This window comes from Leguminivora glycinivorella, chromosome 20 (genome assembly GCF_023078275.1).
Source record: "Leguminivora glycinivorella isolate SPB_JAAS2020 chromosome 20, LegGlyc_1.1, whole genome shotgun sequence".
NCBI lineage: Eukaryota > Metazoa > Arthropoda > Insecta > Lepidoptera > Tortricidae > Leguminivora > Leguminivora glycinivorella.
Window position 1 is genome coordinate 3077913 of NC_062990.1, and position 24029 is coordinate 3101941.

Genomic DNA, 24029 nt, shown 5'->3' on the forward strand with positions numbered 1-24029 from the left:
AAAAGCGACTGGCAAATATCAAATGACATTTCGCACATAAGTTCCAATAACGTAACCACAAAATTAAAATTTTGAAAAACCCCCGACTGCGACATAGTAGACCGATTTTCATGAAACATGGCTAAGAACACTCCCGACTAACTCAGCTATCAGACAAAAAAAACTAAATCTAAAGGTTCATCCGTTCGGGAGCTACGATGCCACAGATAGACACACACAGACAGACAGACAACCAGACAGACAGACGGACAATCAGACAGACAGACAGACAGATAGACACGTGAAACTTATAACACCCCTTCGTGTTTGCGTCGGGGGTTAAAAACTGATTGGTATACGAGCCGGGGTTCGAACCCGCGACCTCCGAATCGAAAGTCGCACGCTCTTGCCGCAAGACCGCCAGCTCTTCTAAGTAATAGAAAGTAGATCAAGTTATAGAAATTATATCGATCGGTGTTCTTATGTTGGTAGTTTGATATGGTTGGTTATTATGTTGCGCTTGTTGTCTATTATTAGAGATTTGTATTAATAACACACCTAACAAAGAGGATGGAGTATTATAGAGAGTTAATGTCGAAGTAAAACGTGTAACCACAGTGCATAGACTGCCATCTCTTGACACAGGCTTAAAACTTTTGAACCTCAGTTTTGACAATTTGGCCCATATTCTTAGCTTGATATGTGTTTAAATGTCAAATATTAGCTCCATCTAGCCGAGCATCCCCCAAAGGTGAAACGCCATCTAGGTCACCGTACCTTTTTCTGTATGGTACTGAGGTACGTTTTTTTCTTAGACTTTATCTGTCTAGATGGAGTTATATATGTCTTTGCATCTAATAAAGGAACCACCGTTTTTGAGTGATTATCTTCAATTATGATTATTTCTATATTATTTTAATAAGATTTATGACAGGAGTTTACAAATTTACCTATGTATGTACCTAAATATTATTTTGTGTTTCAAGGTTTCTTTTTCACATTAGTGCGTTTTCACACTATCCGATCCGATATCGGATGTCGGAAGGATTTCAAAGGCAAAAATCAAAGATGGCGGCTTAAATGTATGGGAAATCGGTCCTACATCCGATATCGGGATCGGATAATGTGAAAACGCATTAAGAGTCTGGTTTCCGCTTTGGTAACTAATCCTAGGATGGTTGTAGAGTAATTTTATGAATGCGACTGCCATCTGACCTACTAACTAAAAATCCATATTTCGCTAGCTTTTTAGGGTTCCGTAGTCAACTAGGAACCCTTATAGTTTCGCCATGTCTGTCTGTTCGTCCGTCCGTCTGTCGGTCCGTCCATCCGTCCGTCCGTCCGTGGATAATCTCAGTAACCGTTAGCACTAGAAAGCTGAAATTTGGTACCAATATGTATATCAATCACACCAACAAAGTGCAAAAATAAAAAATGGAAAAAACGTTTTATTAGGGTACCCGGTACATGTAAAGTGGGGCTGTAATTTTTTTTCATTCAAACCCCAACGTGTGATATATTGTTGGATAGGTATTTAAAAATGAATAAGGGTTTACTAAGGTCGTTTTTTGATAATATTAATATTTTCGGAAATAATCGCTCCTAAAGGAAAAAAAAGTGCGTCCCCCCCTCTTACTTTTGATCCGAACCATATGCTTAAAAAATATAAAAAAATCACAAAAGTAGAACTTTATAAAGACTTTCTAGGAAAATTATTTTTAACTTGATAGGTTCAGTAGTTTTTGGGAAAAATACGGAAAACTACGGAACCCTACACTGAGCGTGGCCCGACACGCTCTTGGCCGGTTTTTGTTGTTTAAGCACATCACTTTATGTGCTTACTAGCTTTTGCCCGCGGCTGCGCACGCGTTAGAAAGAGACAAAAAAGTAGCCTATGTCACTCTCCGTCCCTTCAACTATCTCCGCTTAGAAAATCACGTCAATTCGTCGCTCCGTTTTGCCGTCAAAGACGGACAAACAAACAGATACACACTTTCCCTTTTATAATATTAGTATGGATTAGACGTTCTTAAAAGTTATCCTTCTAAAGAGACGATCTTTCGTCCTTGGTAATGGTAAGTGACAAAAATACCTTTTATTTGACAACGTCACAACAAATTCCTGTCGTTACAAATTAAAGTGAGTAACGGCCACGCCTTCGTTTTTACAATCCGTGCGTAAAGTTTATAGCACGTAAACGTAAAAATAACAGTAATTAGGCTAAAAAGACATTATTTTACCGCTCACCACCCATGCAATGCTGTGTGGTCAAATACAGTTAAATATATTTATTATTGTCGAGAATGTCGCTAAGCAAATGAGATTCGTTTTTTTTAACCGTTATAGAGGAAATGAGTAAAATAAAGATCTGAGTGACATCTGAAAGTATTATTTATTGTATGTTTTTAATCAAAAAAAGTTGAATAAATGGACTACCATTTAATCAACTTCTTTAGTTACACTTTTGTTTATTCATTTAACGTCTTAAGTTAGGTTGTTATGAATAGGAATATCATCATTCTCCTTGCGTTATCCCGGCATTTGCCACGGCTCATGGGAGCCTGGGGTCCGCTTTGACAACTAATCCCAGGATTTGGCGTATTTGTTATGAATAGGAATATAAAAGGGCATAATATGAAAATAAAAGTAAAATACAAAAAAAACACATACAAAACAATATAAAAAACATGTGTATAAACACAATTTATAAAACCCAAGTTACCCTTAGTTACACTTTCCCATCACGGAACAATGGTGTTCCGGGCCTTTGGGAGGCGTGCGCGGGGCCGAAGCCAACGCGTAGAGGCCCTTTCGACACTTTAATGAAATGTAAGGGGTACACCGAGCGGATGTTGCCCTTGCCCGTATCATGGGACACACGCAGAGGCAACACCCGCCAGGGTGTAAGGACTATTTGAGAGTTAATGGAATCTAAAATGAACTGGTCTATTTTGATGAAAGTGATGGACTAAATACTGGGCTATGGATAAAAAACCGGACGCCTGCCTAATAAAACTGTATCCAATTTTATTTCCGGCAGACGGTGACTCGTCCCCACAAGATGGGCCCCCACAAAAAGCGACATCCAAGACGACTCAAGGGCAACACCGGTGTGAGATTAGTTACACTTATTATTAAACATCGTCAATAATTTCGTTGAGTGGGGTTTTGACGACCGGTCTGACCTAGCGGGTAGTGACCCTGCCTGCTATGCCGCGGCTCCGGGTTCGAATCCCGGTAAGGGCATTTATTTGTGTGATGGGCACAAATATTTGTTCCTGAGTCACGGATGTTTTCTATGTATATAAGTATGTATTTATCTATATAAGTAAGTATATCGTCGCCTAGCACCTATAGTACAAGCATTGCTTAGTTTGGTGTTAGGTTAATCTGTGAAAAGTGGTCCCCAATATTTATTTATTTATTTCACCAGACGCAAATACACCGTGTTTCACTTAACACTAAAAACCTGAAAACCGTTTGTTCAGAATTTAGAGTAGAATCGATTGAGCTATATCTTGATGGGGGTAATATTTTTATTTAAATTAGTACTATTCGTTATTTTTTACGTGCCTATTCTATTGTATTCGTAATACAACATTGTGTATATCGCATTTCTAGAGGTTGTTAACCTTTTTCAGTATTTAGGGTTATTAATACTGGCTGGTTACTTGGACGATTTTTTTTCCGCTACGAGTTTGACGTTGTTTGTCAGTTTAATCTTAATGTTTATCATAAGTCATAACAAATTGAACTCGTACGTAATTACAACCTTGTCATTTTGAATATTGGGTTTAAATTTGCTTTCTGCGATTACCTGTACAATTTGAAGTTTACTTTGACAAAGCTTTAAAGTGTTTTACAGTGACATCTTAGCTGTCTATTGGTAAAGTACACAAATAAATAGTTTTATGGTTTATGATTGTAGTTAGCAATTATTTTATTGAGTGTAGAGCTAAAAGTCAAGTAGAGCTGTACAGAAAATTAAAAATTCAATTAAAAAAAAAGTAATCATCAGATGAAAAGATGGATACTCTAGATGAGTTTAAAAAAATTAAAATCAGTTGGGGTGTCTGAGGTTTTGAGTGATACCGGAAACACGTTGTATATGTATGTCATTTTAACCATATATTATGTAAATTTCCTAATAACTATTACTATTTTTTTATGTTCAGTGTTCAAAGTTGAATTAAAATTATTATTCGCAAACCTTACAATGAAAGATATTATAATATTATACGGAATACGAACAAAACAACATCTCGACCTAAATATTCCATTCAATACATTCTCCAAAAAATGACCCAACCCAAATATTTCCGCTTTTTTATGTAAATTATTATTCAGACCTACCAAATAACCATTAAAACCAGTATATAACGACCTTCGATTCTTTTGAATCTCTATACATATTTAGATAAAAACTAAAATGGTTTTTCTATGAGAATTTTGCAAGGCTCGCTTAGATCTCTTGAGCCTACCCTTACTTTTCGGGATAAGGACCTAACACAATATGTAATAAAAACATATATTTTTTGACATTTATGAAACAGGGTTCACTCAAACACTTGTTTTAAACTTATGTACCTTATTTTGTCATTGTTTTATAATATTAACTACCTACTAGCTTTTGCCAACGGCTTCGCTCGCGTAAAATTCGAAAACTGAGGAATTATCTATACAAACTTCACCCCCCATTTAAGGGTAGTTGAGGTTTAGAAAGAGACAACAAGTAGCCTATGTCACTCTCCATCCCTTCAACCCTACACTTAAAGACACGTCAATTTGTCCTCCGTTTTCCCGTGAAAGACGGACTAACAACCAGACACACACTTTCCCATTTTATAATATTAGTAGGGATTAGCTAAAAAGAAATTGTATTGTATAAGAAACTAAAAATTTCATAAATTTTACCAAGATGAAATTAATAAAATTTTACATAATTTACTAACCATATATTTATCTTTACAGATTACAAAGGTGAGCAGAGTGTACCATTTCAAGTACTTGGCAAGTATTTCTACTTTTTTTTAATTCGCGTGTAGCGTATTAAATAAATAAATATTTACACCTACAAGATAACATGTTTCTCCAACTCAATAAATCATTATGACACATACAGTATAAAAAATAAATAATTCACAACACGTTTCTCGAATCAAAAATATTTTTCGTGCGATCCCAGTACCCTTACCAGGGGCTTGACATTGAAATATTTGCGAATGCGTAAATAAGAATGAATGGAATGTTTATTTGTATCGAACAAGCGTAAAGGTGTTACATACATACATACATATAACATACATATAATCACGCGTGTATCCCATAAAGGGGTAGGCAGAGCACATGAACTACTAAGTTTCAGTGCCACTCTTGGCAAAAAGGGGTTGAAAGAAATCCAAATTGTGACATTGCAGTGACAGGTTGCCTCTCGCCTACGCCACAATTCAACCCATACAACATGGTGTTACATAATATTAATTTTGTGCGATTTTTACTCTGCCACGACGGGCTTACAATGTTGTTCTTATAATTAAGTGACTATGTACAAGATAAAAACCTTAACTAAATTTCATGCGAAGGATAGGACCGATCGATTCTCTATACGTAACTATGTACCTTCAATTTTTCGTAATATGTTTGATTTTTCAAAATCTTCTATTAATGTCAAGTGACAAAAAAAATGTTTTACTGTGACAAAAAAATTGAAAAAAGCTGATATGTAGTGTCGTAGTTACGTTCAAAATACATCAAATTTTCTATAATATTAATGCCTAGGAAGAAAAAAGTTGATGTGTATGTAATTCTAAATTAAAGCAAACATTTATAAATAAATTTACATCTACAGCAAGACTCGAACCTGCAACCTTTTGGTCATGTGGTATAAGCTCGCAGATGTTTCTGAAGTATACTAATTATTGTGCCCTATCTCACCATCTTATAGAAATCGATTGATACTAAGCGAGAATAAAGCGAGAAGTGCTTGACGCATTCACTTTAGAATCTCTTAGTTACAAACTTGTGATAGGTGTACTTAAACCAGTCTTACGAAAATAAACTCCGTATTTTGAACTCAAGCCGATGCAGCTGTCACAAACTGTCATTGCGTCCTGGCTGGAACATTGTATGTCAATTTGTGGTTTATTTGCGGGTTTCTGTATTCAAATGTGTATTTTAAGGATTCAGGAGATAAAAGTAAAGGTTTTTTTTATCTCTGTGGAAAAATGAAATTTTCTTATTTTTATCTTAGCTACCTGAATCTTTTTTTTTTCTTTAATATACTTAATTTGAAATAAAACTATGTAAACTTAATTTGTTTTTTGTCATGCAAAACGTCTGCGAGCGATATTACATATTTCTAAATTAAGGAAAAAATTGAAAAATTCACACCTCCGGCAGGACTCAAACCTACGACCTCTGGCTTTGCCGGAGCCAAATATACCTCAAATATTGAAATATACTTTCGAAAACAATACTGTTACTTTATTTGGTCATATACTCGTATGACACTCCAGTGAATAATGTAACTTTTGAAAAGATAACTCTCGTTATTTGAACTCATAATAAATGGCACTCTAAAAATTTTTTTTTTTACAAGTTGAAATTATCCGCCAGTCGAAATTGTCCCCCTGTAGCTGAGGTATATATTATTTCAATTGCATCCAAAAATATTTATATATATTTTTAAGGTTCTGTAGTCAAAATTATTCGGATAAGTATTTTTTTAAAACACTGATTTAAACTTTCACGATTATTACACATCATTATTTTTAAAATCGGGATTCGCGTATAACTACATATTAAACTGACCTCCAACGTTTCAAGGACGTGGTCTCGGAGAAGACTCACCACCACCGAGACCACGGGGACAACGCCGTCCTTGAAACGTTGGAGGTCAGTTTAATATGTAGTTATACGCGATTAAGTCCCGATTTTAAAAATAATGAAGTCTTTTTTTAATTGACTTGAAAGTGAGAGGCAAAAGTCTCGCTATAGTAATTGTTACAATTATTCACTCTTGTCTTCAATACTTGTGTGGTCTAAATTACTTATGGCTGCTTTCTAAACCTCAATAGAACATAATAAAATTATATTTTACGACAGTATATTAATGGATAAAACTTTCATTTATGTTTCACTGTTGATGAGGTAAAGAGTAATAAAATGAAAGCGATTAAAATTGTCTTTTGGTAAAGTATATAAAAATTAGTTTTGATGCTGAAACCATTTAAACTTAGTCACAAAAACGTATGATCACTTTATTGCAGATTGCTCCAGATTTTTGTACCTTGGTATAGTTAGTATTATCATCATCAAATGCTAAAAAAATGTTTTGGAGTAGTTCTAATACTTACATCGTGTATATTTAGAGAAGCACATACATTAAGTATTATAATAAAAGTATAGTAAACACGTAAATTAAACGCAGTTGAAGGCACTTCATATTTATAATTCATATTCTAAAGTGTAGTTTTGAACTAAATTTGAAAATTTTGCACTTGATAGAACGAACACACAAAACATGATCACAAAACATTATTATTTAAACATTTGACACTCAGAACATTGAAAAAAGATATTTAAATATGAATTCACAATATTCTATCAATCTTCGACGTAGTTCAATTTAACAAACAAATTTATGGAATCTCAAATGAAGTATCAAACTCCGAATCGTCTCAGAAGAAGAAGGTGGTATGAATCAATGAATTTCTTATAAGATTGGGATCTTTTAAGTTGAAATTGAAATTTGAAGAGTTGATTTCAAGGAAATATCGAATTTACGCTTAATCTCACCGGAATGAGAGCAATTTAAGGTTTTAAGATAGCTTTTCATTTTTTATTGGAAGGGTATTTTGAAATTTATCATTGTTAATTTGTTACCTTATTAAATGAAAGTAGGTTATTATTTTTAAGAATTAGAAAAATATATCTATAATAAGTTTAAATAAAAAATTGAACAAAGATCTGAAAATAAATGGAAATCGCAAACAAACCTGCTAAACTAAACTAAATTTGATATTTGCTATTCACAGTTTCGTTGTCTTTCAACCCCTTATTTGCCAAGAGTGGCACTGAAGCTTTAGTAGTTTCATGTGTTCTGCCTACCCCTTTATGGGATACAGGCGTGATTGTATGCATTGTATGCATGAATGCATGCTATTTTGATTCATTTGAGTTTTAAAATTTCATTTTGGTATTTATTATTATACAGAAGATAAAACAGAACCTGAAAGAACCTATACATTATTTAAAAGGACAAGAATTTTTGTATTTGATATAATATATTTCAGATTTAATACCCAAGTTCAAGCACAGAACTACAAAAATGTACTAAATCAAAATAAGTTCGACTATAAAACTGCTTCCAGCGCATATCGCTTTAAACTCTGATTTGTTACTATCATATTTTTCAATCCTACGATTCTTTAGCAATATCTGTTTATATCTTTACAACCTTTCTCTCTTACCTTATTATAAAAAGGAAGTGGGCGAAGTACTTGCAATCGACGACCCACCTGGCCATTATTCTGTATTGGTAATAAAAGTTATTGAGAGAATCGAAGCTTGATTTGCTACTGCTTCTTTATTCCATCCATCATCTCTGGTAATCCAGTTGGAAATCAGTTTAATAAATATACCAGAATTGAAGGTAATTGAAAAGAAAAATTGATTTATGATGAAGTAATTATTGTGTGTCAAGGTCAGAAGAATATCATAATAATCATTCGCTAGTCCTTATCCCAATTACTTGGAGTCAATTACAGCATGTCTTTTTCTTCCATACCTCTCTATTGGACGTCATTTCATCAGTCACTTGCATTCATTCGTTTAATATCATCTATCAGATAGGTAAGAGCATTTATACGCTTCTAGTTCCTTGAAAATCATCCATTCACACGCATGTATGAAAAGTAATTCAAGATTTAAGTATCAACATTTTCAAATAAAATCATTTTTGCTCCATGTACAACAGTAGTTTTTTCACTGTGAATACACACACAATTTTATTCGTTGAAGATTTTTGTATAGATTTTTTTTTCTACACAATCACAATCCAGCTTAGGTCAAAAACCTACGCCAAGACCTTGACACGCAATTCTAATCTATACTGCGCAACTAAAGCACTCATAAATAATTTTTATCATTCTTGTACTCCCAAAAAGTCCAGTGAAATCGTTATTCATTTTATATAGCCAATAACTGTCAAATGTCTCCTTAAAACTATCTGTAGTGGAATCTTTTTTATTGCGTTTTTCAGACGAAGAATCTGGGGTATAAATTTCTTTGTACGATAAGGTTACATTTGATTCAATTATTTGAGCTTCAGCTTTCACGGCTTTCGAATAATCTCAGTAACTGCTGTCACGCCAACCAAAAATAAAAAATGGAAAAAATTTCTGTTTGACACAATATTTTCGGAAATAATCGCTTTTGTCCCCCCTCTAACTTTTGATCAAAAAATATGAAAAAAATTAGTGATCTTTTAAAACCGATATCGAGTTTTTGAGAAAAATTTTATGGATGCCTTTTTATTTTATTACTTCGGCACCCTTGATTTAACTAGACTAATCGTCTGCCACAGATAAACCTACATTTCTTTTAGAATACTCTACTGATGCACATTTTCTTATAATAGAGTCTGTTCGGGTTAGCGCTGGTGGCCTAGCGGTAAGAGTGTGCGACTTTCGATCCGGAGGTCGCGGGTTCCAACCCGGCTCGTACCAATGAGTTTTTCTGAACTTATGTGCGAAATGTCATTTGATATTTGCCAGTCGCTTTTCGGTGAAGGAAAACATCGTGAGGAAACCGGACTAATTCCAATAAGGCCTAGTTATCCTTCTGGTTGGAAGGTCAGATGGCAGTCGCTTTCATAAAAACTAGTGCCTACGCCAAATCTTGGGATTAGTTGTCAAAGCGGACCCCAGGCTCCCATGAGCCGTGGCAAATGCCGGGATAACGCAAGGAGGATGATGAGAGTCTGTTCGGAAAGTCAAGAGTTGTGAAATGTATGGGGTCCAATACTTCAACCTGACCGGATAAGTTGGAGATTGCTCCATCGACAAGAGCACAGCTCTTAAGTTTGGAGAAGAAGAAGCAGACTTATTTGATGAAAATGTTCCTTTCGCACATAAATAATAAGGATCCTTAACTAATAGAAAGGCGTTTTGTAAAGCAACGAGAAAGCTACCAATAATGTTACTCGTATATAGTTTTCATGCAAAAGCAGGAGGTAGGTATACTTCACGATACTATGGAAGTTCCACGAAACTCATTGACGTGGCCCATATTTTGTCCAATTTGAAAGTCAGACTGAACAACATACTAAATTGCGGTAAATTACACAGTACGTTTAAAAATTACAGTAGCACATCTGAAAAGTAGATTACATGTCTTTCCATTCTACACCTTTCACTTTTTAGCCAACTGGTTATTTGGATAAAGATTTGTAACCTCCTGACAATTTAGCCAACTGGTTATTTGGAAAAAGATTTTTAACCTTGACAGGTGATTTTTAACAATTTTGTAAGGAAATGTGCTTTATTGAACACAATTTTAATTACAAGTTTACATATTATGTAAATTGTGAGGAATTTTTTAAAGGAACTGTATTGTTCTCAAGGACGGACGCTTTGATATGAAGATTTAAAGGAACTAAACGAATAATAATGTTCTAAAGAACATCGAGCAGGATGATATTATCTTGGTCACAATTAGTAGTAGTAGTAGTAATCACTTTATTGTGTACAACAGATTAATAAACAGTTTACAGGAACAGAGGTACAAAGGCGAACTTATCCTATAAGGGATCTCTTCCAGCTAACCTTAGATTAGATGAGAGACAATGTGAATAAGACAATTATGCAGTTTTATTTATTTTTAGATTTAACTTTAGTTTTAATGAGAGACAATTCCAACATCAGTCAGCATAATTTTCAATGTCAATTTCAATTTTAATGTTTTATCGTAGCAAGTGGAAATCCGTGGTACAGTCAACCAATTGGAACCCTAGGCCACTCTACAACCATGTCAAAATGACAAGCAGTAAGAGATTTCTTACAATCTGATTTATAACGTCACTGTGACATAGTTCTACAGTGGCCTAGGGTTCCAATTGGTTGACTCTACCTACCTACCCTTCCGGGAAACCGCCGTGACTATTGGCAACAATCTTGATAGCCATGCTGATCACAACTACATTGTAGTCTTTAGGGCATGACTAAAATTAATAATTTGACCCTATAAGACTTCACATAGAAAAAACCACAAAGTGAGGGCACCACTACTTCTTCACATAGCTAAATATGAATGTATGTTGTCATTTGAAAGTATAATAAATAAATATTATAGGAAATTCTTACACAGATTGACTGAGTCCCACGGTAAGCTCAAGAAGGCTTGTGTTGTGGGTACTCAGACAACGATATATGTAACATACAAATTACTTATATATGTACATAGAAAACATCCATGACTCAGGAACAAATATCTGTGCTCATCACATAAATAATGCCCTTACCTATTCGAACCGGGGACCGCGGCTTAGCAGGCAGGGTCACTGCCCGATAGGCCAGACCGGTCGTCAAATAAACTTTGTAAAATAGAACTGCTAATGACCACCATATAATTGCTATTTCCTTTATTCATTTTAATTCTTAGGCTAGGATTTTTATAATATGATTATAAAAGTAAAATACAAAACCACATACAAAACAATACAAAATATATAAACACATTATAAAAAACCTAACCTAGGGTGCCGCCAGCAGCGGGGCAGGGCCCAAGCTGCCGGTGGTTAGGGCTGCAGAGAGAGGAACCGTCGGACTATCCGCGCCGTGTCCAAGATCACCGCCGCACGCATCTGACCCTTGATCCAACCACCTAGCGAGAGTCTCTCGAGATGTTGGTCGAGACTCTTCGCTTTGAGACCGTTCGCTGAAACGACTATCGGGACAATGATCGTCGAATCAACATCCCACATGGCGGTTATCTCGTAAGCCAAGTCTAGGTACTTGCTAGGTACTAGGTAATTGCTATTATTATTACGGTACTCACTGTTTTGTAAAGGTAGGTCATTTGTTTGAAGTTATTTAAGGTTTCTTATATAAATTCAAAGCAACTAACTTCAGGTGAAAAGTTAAATTCGCCCGCCCTCAGGCAAAAAGTTATTCCAAGTGGGTCTTTGCATACCGTTTGTGGAATAGTGTTTTTAGGGGGGTAGGTTAGAATAAGTTTTACATAATGAGGGTAAAAAGCGAGTACTGATGTAATCGGGGAAGTAGTGGGGAAACAGAAAGGTTTCTAGTACGGTCTAATGATTGAAATCTTAGGCAGCTCTAAAAGTTGTATTACTTGTATTGACACAGGAACCTAGGATTATGTTTGAGCAGTACCTACTGAAACTTATAAATGTTTTTTTACGGCTTTATTCTAATATGGATTAAAATAAAACCGTTAAAAACATTTATAGGGGTAAGAGGTAGGTAGGTATGAACTACACAAGTTTCAGGGCCACTCTTGGCAAAAAGGGGTTTTTTTTTTTTTTTTTTTATTTATTTGGTTCACCAACAACTGTTTACACTGGCCTATGAAAAAATTGGAATTTATACAAGCAAATGGTTTACAGACTAAGTGCAAGTTCGTCTGAGAGGGTTGATAGAAATCCAAATTGTGACATTGCTGTGACAGGTTGCCAGGCTCTCGCCTACGCCATAATTTAACCCATATCCCATAGTCGACTTCTACGGCACCCACGCCACGGGAAGGAAGGGGGTGGTGAAATTCTTAAAACGTCGAAACACAGTTACGGCTAATGTAATAACCTGTTCTGAAACTCTAAAAATCTCTTGGTAAGGCTTCAGAGCAAAGAAATAGATTTGCGTTGCACATAACAAATTGAAACTTCGTATAAGTCAATAACTTTGGTACCCTCGGGATCTTTAGAGTAGACCAACTTTGACTATGTAAACATAATTTATGTACGATCATACTTTGCTTCTAACCAATCTGTCATAACTTCAATAGAATCTTTAATATGCCTTCTATATTTACTTACTTACACTTTCCTATGAATCAAAAGAATACGTATCTCACTAATTATAGTTTTATCGGTAGTACACCTACACTCATTATTGTATATTTGATTCTTCTACGTTTCTGGTATATTTTTCTGTATTAATATCCTTATTATTTGGTTCACTATTATTTACATCTGTCGATTCCATATTTCCCATTTGAATATTTTTGTTGTCTGTTATTTTAACTGTTTTTGTAAGTTAAGTGTAATATTTTTTTATGTCTCATCTTATGAGTAGTTTCTATATACCGTTTCTGTTTCCTTTCAAATCTCGTTTTCCATAATATTCATTGCTACTTCAAGCCCTCTCGGATAAGTATAGTAATTTAATATTTCCGCTCTTTCATCGTATTTCATCCGCTTACAAGTTTCATATTAACTGTAGTGAATATTCATTTCTAAGAGTTTCTTTTAATGAAGGAGTTGTATTAATACCAAATGGCATACAGTAAAACTCATGAAGATCTCTGTACGTCATAATTTTTTTGTTTTTTGACTATCAGTCTGGCTTAGAAGCGTAGTTGAAATATCTGCTTGTAAAGCCTATGGTCCTATGTTCTGATCTTGGTAAGGGATTTAATAGTATGATGAGCACAGAAAAAACATTTATTTGTTATTGATTTATCGGTGATTTCTACGTAGGCAGGTAGGTGTAAATCCTTGTCTGAATATTATTTTATTAATCTTAAATAATTCTCCAAATCTTGAATTTCCTGAAATGTCTGTGTAGATAAATGTTTCTGTCCTCCTTAAATCTCCGTTAGTTTTTTTTAATTCTACAAAATATTTTGAACTCTAAATTTATTTATTTATTTATTAATATATATACAATTTACACAGCATTACAGTTTGCACCAAAGCGCTGGCAAATTTAAACATGCTTAGAAAAATAATTACAGTATTAATTATGATTAATTCATGCAAATACACAATATACAATTGGAAAAAATAAGAATAGAAAGAAATGTTTCAACAAAAAAAAAAAGGATTTATACAATACATGTCAAAAAATACGATGAACAGTCACAACATTTTATTTTCATTCATCCATCGTCTCACAGTATCTCAAACAATCACGACACACATTCACCCATCTACTATCAAACACATCGCAATCAGGAGCTGATGTCAGGAACGCATTAATGTCCCTGAGGGCTCGGAGAACTGGGGAGTGTCTGCAGGAGACTGTACGCGCAAGAGGTACCGCTAAAAGACTGGGGCACCGCGGCCTGAGCTGGTTCTTAGGGACGAATGGTACCGAAAGCCTAACAAGTTTTGACACCAAATCAGGACAGTCACTCTTTTTCCCCTCAATATACTACACATATATGTCAAAAATTTGTAATTACGCCTTACTTCCAGAGAGTTGAAGCCAAGCGATCCCAGCAAGAATTTAGTAGGGTACAGATAGGGATAGTACCCATACAACTTTTTATACAGAAACCTTAGAAACGCTTTTTGTACTCTCTCCAGAAGTAGTGCGTAAGTACTTTCGTAAGGGTTCCAGACAATTGCCGCAGACTCAAGTTTGCTACGAACCAGTGACGTGTACAAGAGCTTAATCACCTTTGGATTTTGGAAATCACTCGCACTTCTGATAACAAATCCCAGTCTTTTAAAGCACTCCGAAGCTAACTTTTTAATGTGTTCATGAAAGGACAGGTGATCATCAAAGATAACACCTAAGTCCTTGACTGTTACGACCCGGGACACATCCTCGCACCCCAATTTGTAGACAGCATGTAATGGTCTTTTTGCTCGGCTAAACGTCATGACAGAACACTTGGATGCATTGAAGTGTAGCTTATTAATAGCACTCCACTGAAAAACAGAATCGATGTCGTCCTGTAACTTTTTGCAATCAGCTATATTTTTTATTCCGAGTATCAGTTTCAGATCATCCGCATACAGTAGGCATTTGGCATGTTCAACTGTTTTCTCAAGATCGTTTATCATAATGCCAAACAGCAATGGACCCAAGATCGACCCCTGACTAACACCCGAACGCGTTGAATACTCCTTCGACACAAAATTTCCGTGTTTGACAAATTGCTTCCTATCACCTAGGTAACTTGCGAAAAATTTAAGGAGCTTAGGTGAAAAGCCAATACGGCATAGTTTGTGCATCAAAACGTCGTTGTCAACGCGATCGAATGCCTTTTTAAAGTCTAGATAGAGTATATCTACCTGCTGGCCCTCATCCAAATGCTTCGATATGTCATCAACTAACGTGAGGAGGTTGGATTCAACTGACCTATTTGCTCTAAAACCATGTTGTGAATTGCATAAAAAGGGAGAAATTTGCGAGACTATCAATTTGTGCAAGACTGATTCAAACAGTTTAGCTAAAACCGATAAGATTGCAATAGGTCTGTAGTTCTCGACGTTAGAGACATCGCTAGATTTTGGTATTGGAGTGACTCTAGTAATTTTCCAACAGCCAGGATACCGCCCATAAGACAATGACAGGTTAAAAATGTGACAAATGGGAAGAATTAAGCAATCTTTACAACCTTTAATTACGTATGCAGGGATGTTATCAGGACCTACTGAACTACGCGGCTTCAGTCTTTTGATGGCTGCGTCAACATCGCGAGGCTCGATAGCCGGTATATTTACATAATTCGCGGTTCGACTTTGGTCTTGGTCGATAACAGCTTTATAGTCAAGCTGCGGTACATCAGACAAAAAGTGTGAACGACGCAGGAGACGTCATTTAAATAAGTTCAAAATTGTAAATTAATTGATAACTTAGCTTAAGTAATTCTGAAAATAAATGGTTGATCTCTGCTTACATTCATTTAAGAGGCGGGCCTCAGGTCGCCTAGGCGGCCTGAGCCCCGACCTAGAATCTTATAAGATTCAAATTAGAATAAGAAAAATCGATTGCATAAGAATAAATAAAACAATCAGTGTAGTAGTAATAAAGTTTATTAAAATAAAGACAAGTTCTGAAGGGCTAGGGAGAGCGCATGCGCGCGCAGCCTAGGCGCTAGAGGGGTATGCACGCGGGGGGCGCGATCGGCCGGGATTCGGCTATAAAACCGAGCCCCGATCGCGCTCCGGAGTCAGTTTGTTCGAGCCGCGCCAGAAGAAGGAACCCTCCCGAGCCCTCCGGAACTAGAAGAAAGGAAGCAGTGTGTTATTGCCCGTCCTGCTCTCACCCCTATGACCCGATCAGCTGATCGGCGAAAACAGCTGATCGCCTTTCGATACCTACAGTCCACATATCTACGTACGATCTCATTCGTATCTAGGGCCGAACACTCACATTGTTTGGTCCTTCGAGCCGGATCTCTGAAGCAAGAAGAAAAAGGGCAGGATGGCAATAACTAGAAGCAGAAACGGAGCTCGGGAGGAATCATCTGGCAGCGGCGGCACTAATACGAACACCGATAACACGTCCGCTACCGCTGGGACGTCCGCGACCGCTGGGACGTCCGCGACGGACGGCACGTCCGCGACGGACGGCACTACCGCGACGGACGGCACTACCGCCACGTCCGACACCGACGCCACGGGCACCACGACTGGCACGGGAACCACGGCGGACACAGAAGCAACGACGGAATCAGGAGCAACCACGGAGGGTACAAGCGCGGCCCAAGAAGAGGTCACGCCCGAGGATGCCGCCGTCGCCGCCACGCCCGCCGACACCTCTGGTATCAGAGCCACGCCCGCCGCCAGCACCATAGCCACGATCGTCGAAAAACAGCTGATGCCTCCACCGCTCGGCACGAAGAGGTGCGCTAAGCCCGCTCGGTCACACCGATCCAAGGCCTCCAGCAAGAGGCTCCTCGCGGAGCTAGAGGCCAAGGAGAAGTTAGCCGAGCTGGAGCTCAAGCGCATCGAAGCCCAAGCTACGCTGGCAAAAATCAGAGAAGAAAGAAGAAACCTCTCCTCGTCGGGTGAAGACTCCGAACAAGAAGAGGAAGACCTCGGCCCCCAGAGATTAGCCGATTGGTTCGACCGCCCGATTCAAGACGCGGTCGAACACCACGCCGCGCGCCCCCCTGCGCACCGCGCGCGGCACCACAAGCAGACAATGGATGTGACGTCACTCGCAGCAGCCCTGACCGACGCCCTACAAGCGAACAGATCGAACAGGAAGTACCTGCCAGACCTGCCGTCGTTCAGTGGACAGTGCGCGGAGTGGTTACAGTTCAAAGCCGCTTACAACGAGTCGGCGCCTAGTTTCGCGAACAGTGAAAACGTCGCTCGCATAAGAAAGAGCCTCAAAGGCGCCGCCCTAGAAGCCGTCAGTGCACTCCTCATCAGCCAGCCGCGTCCAGACGATATCATCAAGGCCCTGGAACGCCGCTACGGGAGGCCCGACGCACTACTCCTGAACGAGATGGAGAGAATAAAGGCCTTGCCACGACTAGCCGAGAGCCCGCGCGACCTGTGCACGTTCGCCGGACGTATCGCCAACGCCGTGACAACGATCGAGATATTGAAGAAGCCTCAGTATCTTCACAACCCCGAGTTACTGAGGTCTATAGTGGAAAAGTTAACGCCCATATTAAAAAGTAAGTGGTACGACTACGCCGCGAGTGATGAAGACACGCCGGAACTTAAGAAGATAGCCGACTTCCTCAACAACGAAGCCGACAAGTGCACGCCCTATGCCCCGCCCGAGACCATAGCGGAGCCCAAGGAAGCCCGAGCCACGAAAAAGAAGCCCGAGCGTACCTGCGTAGCCGTCGCCGAAGTGAAGAAAACAAAAGAAGAAAAGTTACCCTGTCCAGTGTGTGACCAGTCCGCCCATCAACTGCCGACGTGCCCGCAATTCACTAAGCTGGGCACGAACGAGCGGTGGGAAATAGCGAAGAAACACAACATGTGCTATCGGTGCCTCGTCAGCAAACATCGCCGCTTCGTCTGCCGAGCCAAGCCCTGCGGTCATCAAGGCTGCGCTATGCGTCACCACAAGCTGCTTCACCACGAGAAGGCCCCGACAGACACCGTCGCCGCCTCGAACGAGCCGACGCAGCCCCGCAAGTCCGACGAGGTCGTGGCCATAGCCGTCAAGCAAGCCGTACACGCCGCGACCCGGGCGAGCCGCGCCTACCTCAAGATGGCGCCAGTACTACTCCGGGGGCCGCACTCGGAAGTGGCTACGTTCGCGCTCCTAGACGAAGGCAGTACAGTGACTATCATCGACTCTGCGATCGCCGCCGCCCTCAACCTTGACGGGCCCACCGAACCTATGTGGGTCCAAGGCGTGGGCGGGAACGAGATGGCGTACGAGAAGAGCAAGAGAGTGGATGTCCGCATACGCAACAAACACGGAGGGGACGAGCAGCTAGTGACGAACGCGCATACAGTCGGGCGCCTTGACTTCACCACTCAAACGATCAGCGAGCGAGAGATAGACGACTGTGAACATCTGCGGGATATCAAGCACCTGTTGACATATGAAGACGCTACACCGGGAATACTGCTCGGACAAGACAACTGGGAACTCGTTGTGTCGCGCAAGTTGAAAAAAGGACGGCGCGATCAGCCAGTAGCATCTAAAACGCTACTAGGTTGGGTACTACACGGTTGTCGCCACTCACAAGCGATACCCGTAGCCCACTGCTGCGCACACCTTACGCGCATACAGCCCGGCGGGAACATCGAGAACGAGATGAAGAACTTCTTTGCGCTCGAATCACTCTCGATCGAGCCGAGGAAGCCCCGTAGTGATCCCGAACAGCAAGCCTTGAAAACGCTAGAAGAGAAAAGCCGACGCCTCCCAGACGGGCGCTTCGAGACCGGCCTGCTGTGGCGACAGGAAGACATCAACATACCTGACAACCGCGCCGACGCCCTCAAACGCCTACACACACTAGAGAAGAAGCTGGATCGCGACGCGGACTTGAAGAAGCAGTACACCGAACGAGTTGACAACCTGCTTGTGTCCGCCTACGCCGAGCTCGCGCCGACACCGAGCAGCGGGAAAACCTGGTACCTGCCCCACTTCGCAGTGCGCAACCCGGAGAAGCCGAAGATAAGGTTAGTCCACGACGCCGCGGCCACCTCACACGGCCGCAGCCTCAACGACATGCTTCTCGCGGGCCCCGATCTCCTGCAGTCGCTGCCCGGCGTTATCATGCGCTTCCGTCAATACGGCGTGGCGGTATCAGCGGACATAAAGGAAATGTTTATGCAAATAAAAATAAGAGAAGAGGACCGCGACGCGCTGCGCTTCCTGTGGCGAGGCGATCGACGCGAAGGCGGCCCGACAGAATATCGCATGACATCAGTCATCTTCGGCGCCTCTTCATCCCCCTGCACGGCGCTGTATATAAAGAATAGGAACGCACGCGAGCACGCGGCCCGCCACCCAGAGGCCGCGCGGGCGATCGAGCGAAATCATTATATGGATGACTACCTGCAGAGCTTCCCCAGCATAGAAGAGGCGAAGAGAGTGTCAAGCGAAGTGAACCACGTACACAAGAAAGCTCGCTTCGAGCTGCGCGGCTGGGCTACGAACGAACCCGAGGTCATCGGCAAGAAAGAGCGAGAGGGCGTCACCGTCCCTATCGGCGGGAGCGAGATAGAGAAAACACTCGGCCTACTGTGGGACACGCGAGAGGATAGCATTCGTTTCAAACTCAATACGAGACGAGCGCCGCCAGAAGTGATCAAAGGTCAACGCCCCCCCACGAAAAGAGAGGCCCTCAGTATCATCATGTCAATATTCGACCCGCTGGGCCTCATCTCACCAGTGACGACGCCCGCGAAAAGGATCATGCAAGACACGTGGCGCTACACTACGGCCTGGGACGAAGAAATACCAGAAGAGCTGCGTGAACGCTGGGGAAATTGGCTGCAACATCTGCGCGACCTAGGTGACCTATCGATACCTAGATGCTACGATACCGCGCCCGCGCCCAAGTACGAGCTACATACCTTCGTCGATGCGAGTGAAGAAGCCTACGCCGCCGCTGTGTACTGGCGCATGACCCGAGCTGACGGCACAACAAAGGTCGCTCTAGCCGCCGCCAAGAGCAGAGTCACGCCCACGCGCCTCGTCTCGATACCCAGACTTGAGCTCCAAGCGGCCGTCCTGGGCGTGCGACTCGCCGAGGCCGTGGGGAACGAGCACGACTTCGAGATCGACAGTAGAACATACTGGAGTGACGCGCGCACGGCCCTAGCATGGATACGCTCAGAACCCCGCACTTACAAGTCATTCGTCGCGCACCGCCTGGCAGAAATCGAAGATTACACGAAAAAAGACGAATGGCGATGGGTACCGTCAGCACACAACGTGGCCGACGACGCGACACGCGCCGCGCCGAGCGACTTCGACACCCGACACAGATGGTTCACCGGGCCGGCCTTCCTATACGAACCGGAGGAGGCCTGGCCGCAAGAAAACAAGATGAAAATCGAGCCAACAGGGGAAGAAAAAGAAGTCTGCTGCTCCGTCGCGACGCCGAGAAAAAGCCGCGCGGCCGTGCCCGCCATCGAAAACTTCTCGAAGTGGACAAGCCTATTACGCACGGCCGCACGGGTGCTGCAGTTCATCGACCTCTTGCGCGAACGACAAAAAAGTCGCGCTTCACTCGCGACACAGTGCATCGCCGCGGCGCGAAGGAAAAGGACGCGCGCAAACAAGGACGGCGACAGCACCTGGGGAAAACGAGACAAGCGCGCTCCCGTCGTACCCAAGACGGTCGAGAATAGCCGGAGGAGAAAATACATAATACTAGAAGCCAGATACCTACTCGCGGCCGAGAAAGTACTCGTGCGAACCTCGCAGGAAGATAGCTATGCAAGAGAGAGAAAGCGCATAGCCGAGGGCCTCGCGCCGAACAAGGACGACCGGCTAGCCAAGCTGAGCGTGTATCTCGACGAAGACGACATCATACGACAACGCGGCAGAATAGCGGCCGCCGACGACATAAGCGAAGACGCCGTGCACCCCATAGTGCTGTGTGGTAAACATCACTACACATATCTATATGTTTCCCACGTGCACGAACGGCTACACCACGGGGGCACCGAAACCGTCGTCAACGAGCTTCGCCAACGTGTATACATACCGAAGATAAGACCTGCGGTGAAAAAGGTGATCGCGCGCTGCCCCGAGTGTCGACTACGCAAGGCGAAGCCCGCCGGCCCGCCTACAGGGGACCTACCTGCTGCCCGGCTGGGGCATCACCTGAGGCCCTTCACATACACGGGGCTTGACTACTTCGGCCCGCTTGAAGTGACCGTCGGCCGACACCGAGAGAAGAGATATGTCGCGCTGTTTACCTGTATGACGTCAAGAGCCATACATCTAGAGGTGGCCGCCTCACTAACCACCGACTCGGCCATCAACGCGCTGCGCCGGTTCATCGCTCGCCGCGGCTGCCCCACGGAGCTGTGGAGCGACAACGGGACCGCTTTCAAGGGAGCGAACCGCGAGCTGACGGAGGCCATGAGAGAGGCCGCCCACGCTCGCCGCATCAACTGGCGTTTCCTACCCCCCTCCTCACCCTTCATGGCTGGGGTGTGGGAGAGAATGGTGAGATCAGTAAAGGAAGCCCTGAAGACCACGCTGCACGAGCGATGCCCGAGCGATGAGACACTACACACCCTGATGGCGGAGGTCGAGGCTACAGTCAACTCGCGACCCTTGACCTATGTCGCGACCGACCCAGAGGACCCGCCCGCGCTCACTCCGAACATGATCCTGCTCGGGCCAGACTGCCACTCCCCAGCCCCGGGAGACTTCAAGGACAGCGATGAGAGCGCGCGGCAACACTGGAGGCGCGCCCAATACCTGGCCGACACCTTCTGGCGCCGATGGGTGCGCGAGTACGCCCCTCTACTTCAACACCGGCGGGAGCCCCGCGGCGAGGGCGTCGAACCAGCCGTCGGCGACGTCGTCATAGTGTGCGATAACAACCTCCCACGCAACACATGGCCGCGAGGGAGAGTGACAAAGACGTATCCAGGCAAGGACGGAGTAGTACGAGTCGTCGACGTCACCACGAGCCGCGGTCACGTCCTGCGCCGGCCCACCAAGAAGATCGTCGTTCTACCAGTAGGATCGCACGGCGACGGCGGGAGAAATGTGAACGACGCAGGAGACGTCATTTAAATAAGTTCAAAATTGTAAATTAATTGATAACTTAGCTTAAGTAATTCTGAAAATAAATGGTTGATCTCTGCTTACATTCATTTAAGAGGCGGGCCTCAGGTCGCCTAGGCGGCCTGAGCCCCGACCTAGAATCTTATAAGATTCAAATTAGAATAAGAAAAATCGATTGCATAAGAATAAATAAAACAATCAGTGTAGTAGTAATAAAGTTTATTAAAATAAAGACAAGTTCTGAAGGGCTAGGGAGAGCGCATGCGCGCGCAGCCTAGGCGCTAGAGGGGTATGCACGCGGGGGGCGCGATCGGCCGGGATTCGGCTATAAAACCGAGCCCCGATCGCGCTCCGGAGTCAGTTTGTTCGAGCCGCGCCAGAAGAAGGAACCCTCCCGAGCCCTCCGGAACTAGAAGAAAGGAAGCAGTGTGTTATTGCCCGTCCTGCTCTCACCCCTATGACCCGATCAGCTGATCGGCGAAAACAGCTGATCGCCTTTCGATACCTACAGTCCACATATCTACGTACGATCTCATTCGTATCTAGGGCCGAACACTCACAAAAAGACACTGGCAAAAAAGTCTGCAAAAGCATCTGCCGCATCAGGACCTACGTGCTCTGCCCCATTATGCCGAACAGTAGCTTCAAAACCCCCTTTAGCCCTTAAGGAGCTCATATGCCGCCAGAAAGCACGAGGATTGATATTTATCCTTGCTTCTAGCCCACTGACATACTCATGGTAGGCGCAAGAAATTCTGTTCTTTACACTTGCTCGCAATGTAGAATAGCTTTTATAAACAGAGACATCTTTGCTTTTTTTCCATTCCCTATGAAGTTTCGCTTTGTATTTTAAATCTTTGATGATATCTGCAGTAAACCATACTGGATATTGTCTACACATCGAGTTTGCACGTATTTTCTTTGGGATTGCGACGTCAAAAGCAGAGTAAATGATTTTATAAAATGTTTCAACAGCCAACTCTACATCATCTGCCAGAAACACTTCACTCCAACATACTTCGGTTAAGTATTTATAAAGGCTTTCGTAATCACCCTTCGCAAAATTATAGTCATATTGAAAGTCAATATTACTGGGTTCAGCAGAATTCCCTACTCCATCACTGATACAATCGATGGAAAGTAATATATCCAAAGGAGGATGGTACGCATCACGATTCGGGACAAGACCGCCACCTGCAACTTCCGAGACAGACGCTTTAACACGTTCTGACACCAGCACAACATCCAGCTTACCCCGTACGCATTCAACACACCATTCATCTCTGTCATGCCACAAACAGTTAAGAAATAACCATAATAGTTAAGAAGAGCTTGAGATGCATATGTAGGATTTATGTTTAGATCGCCTACTATAACTACAGTTTGCTTTAAGGATGTCACTATAGATTCCACTTTGTGAAACCACTGCATATACATCTCATCGGTGGCTCTCGGATGGATATAGACAACACAGATGTGGAAAGACGATTTTTCCGTTGTGACGGCTGCCCATAGATCTTCACCTGTAGATGTCTCTAGTTCTTTTCGTCTCCTCATAGTGATACCAGGTTTGCAGGCTAGTAGGACTCCTCCGCCGCGGGAGCCCGTTGACCGGTCACGACGGAGTAGTTTCCAGTCAGTATGTAACACTTCCGCGTCTTCCACAGAATCGGTTAAAAAGCTTTCTGTGACGGCAACTATGTCACTGTCACAACTGGCGAGATATTGTCGGAAATGCTTCAGCTTGGTGTTCAGCCCTCTGACATTCTGGTATACCAAGTGAACGGTAGGTTTGATCTTCCTCTGATGCGCTCTCTCTTTGTTTAATTTATTGTTGGTGGATATTTGCCGATTTACGAAAAAACCACTCTTTGACTCTAGCGTTAACTGGCCACA

At 42.2% G+C, this 24029-nt stretch overlaps 1 protein-coding gene across 1 annotated transcript in view; it reads left to right on the forward strand.

The window, feature by feature from the left end:
• Positions 1-24029, forward strand: part of LOC125236980 (irregular chiasm C-roughest protein-like) — a 168406-nt gene that overhangs the window by 23903 nt on the left and 120474 nt on the right. Inside the window, exon 2 of the mRNA XM_048143895.1 lies at positions 4951-4959. The gene's annotated coding sequence lies outside the window, so the exon portion shown is untranslated. The remainder of the gene's footprint in view (positions 1-4950; positions 4960-24029) is intronic.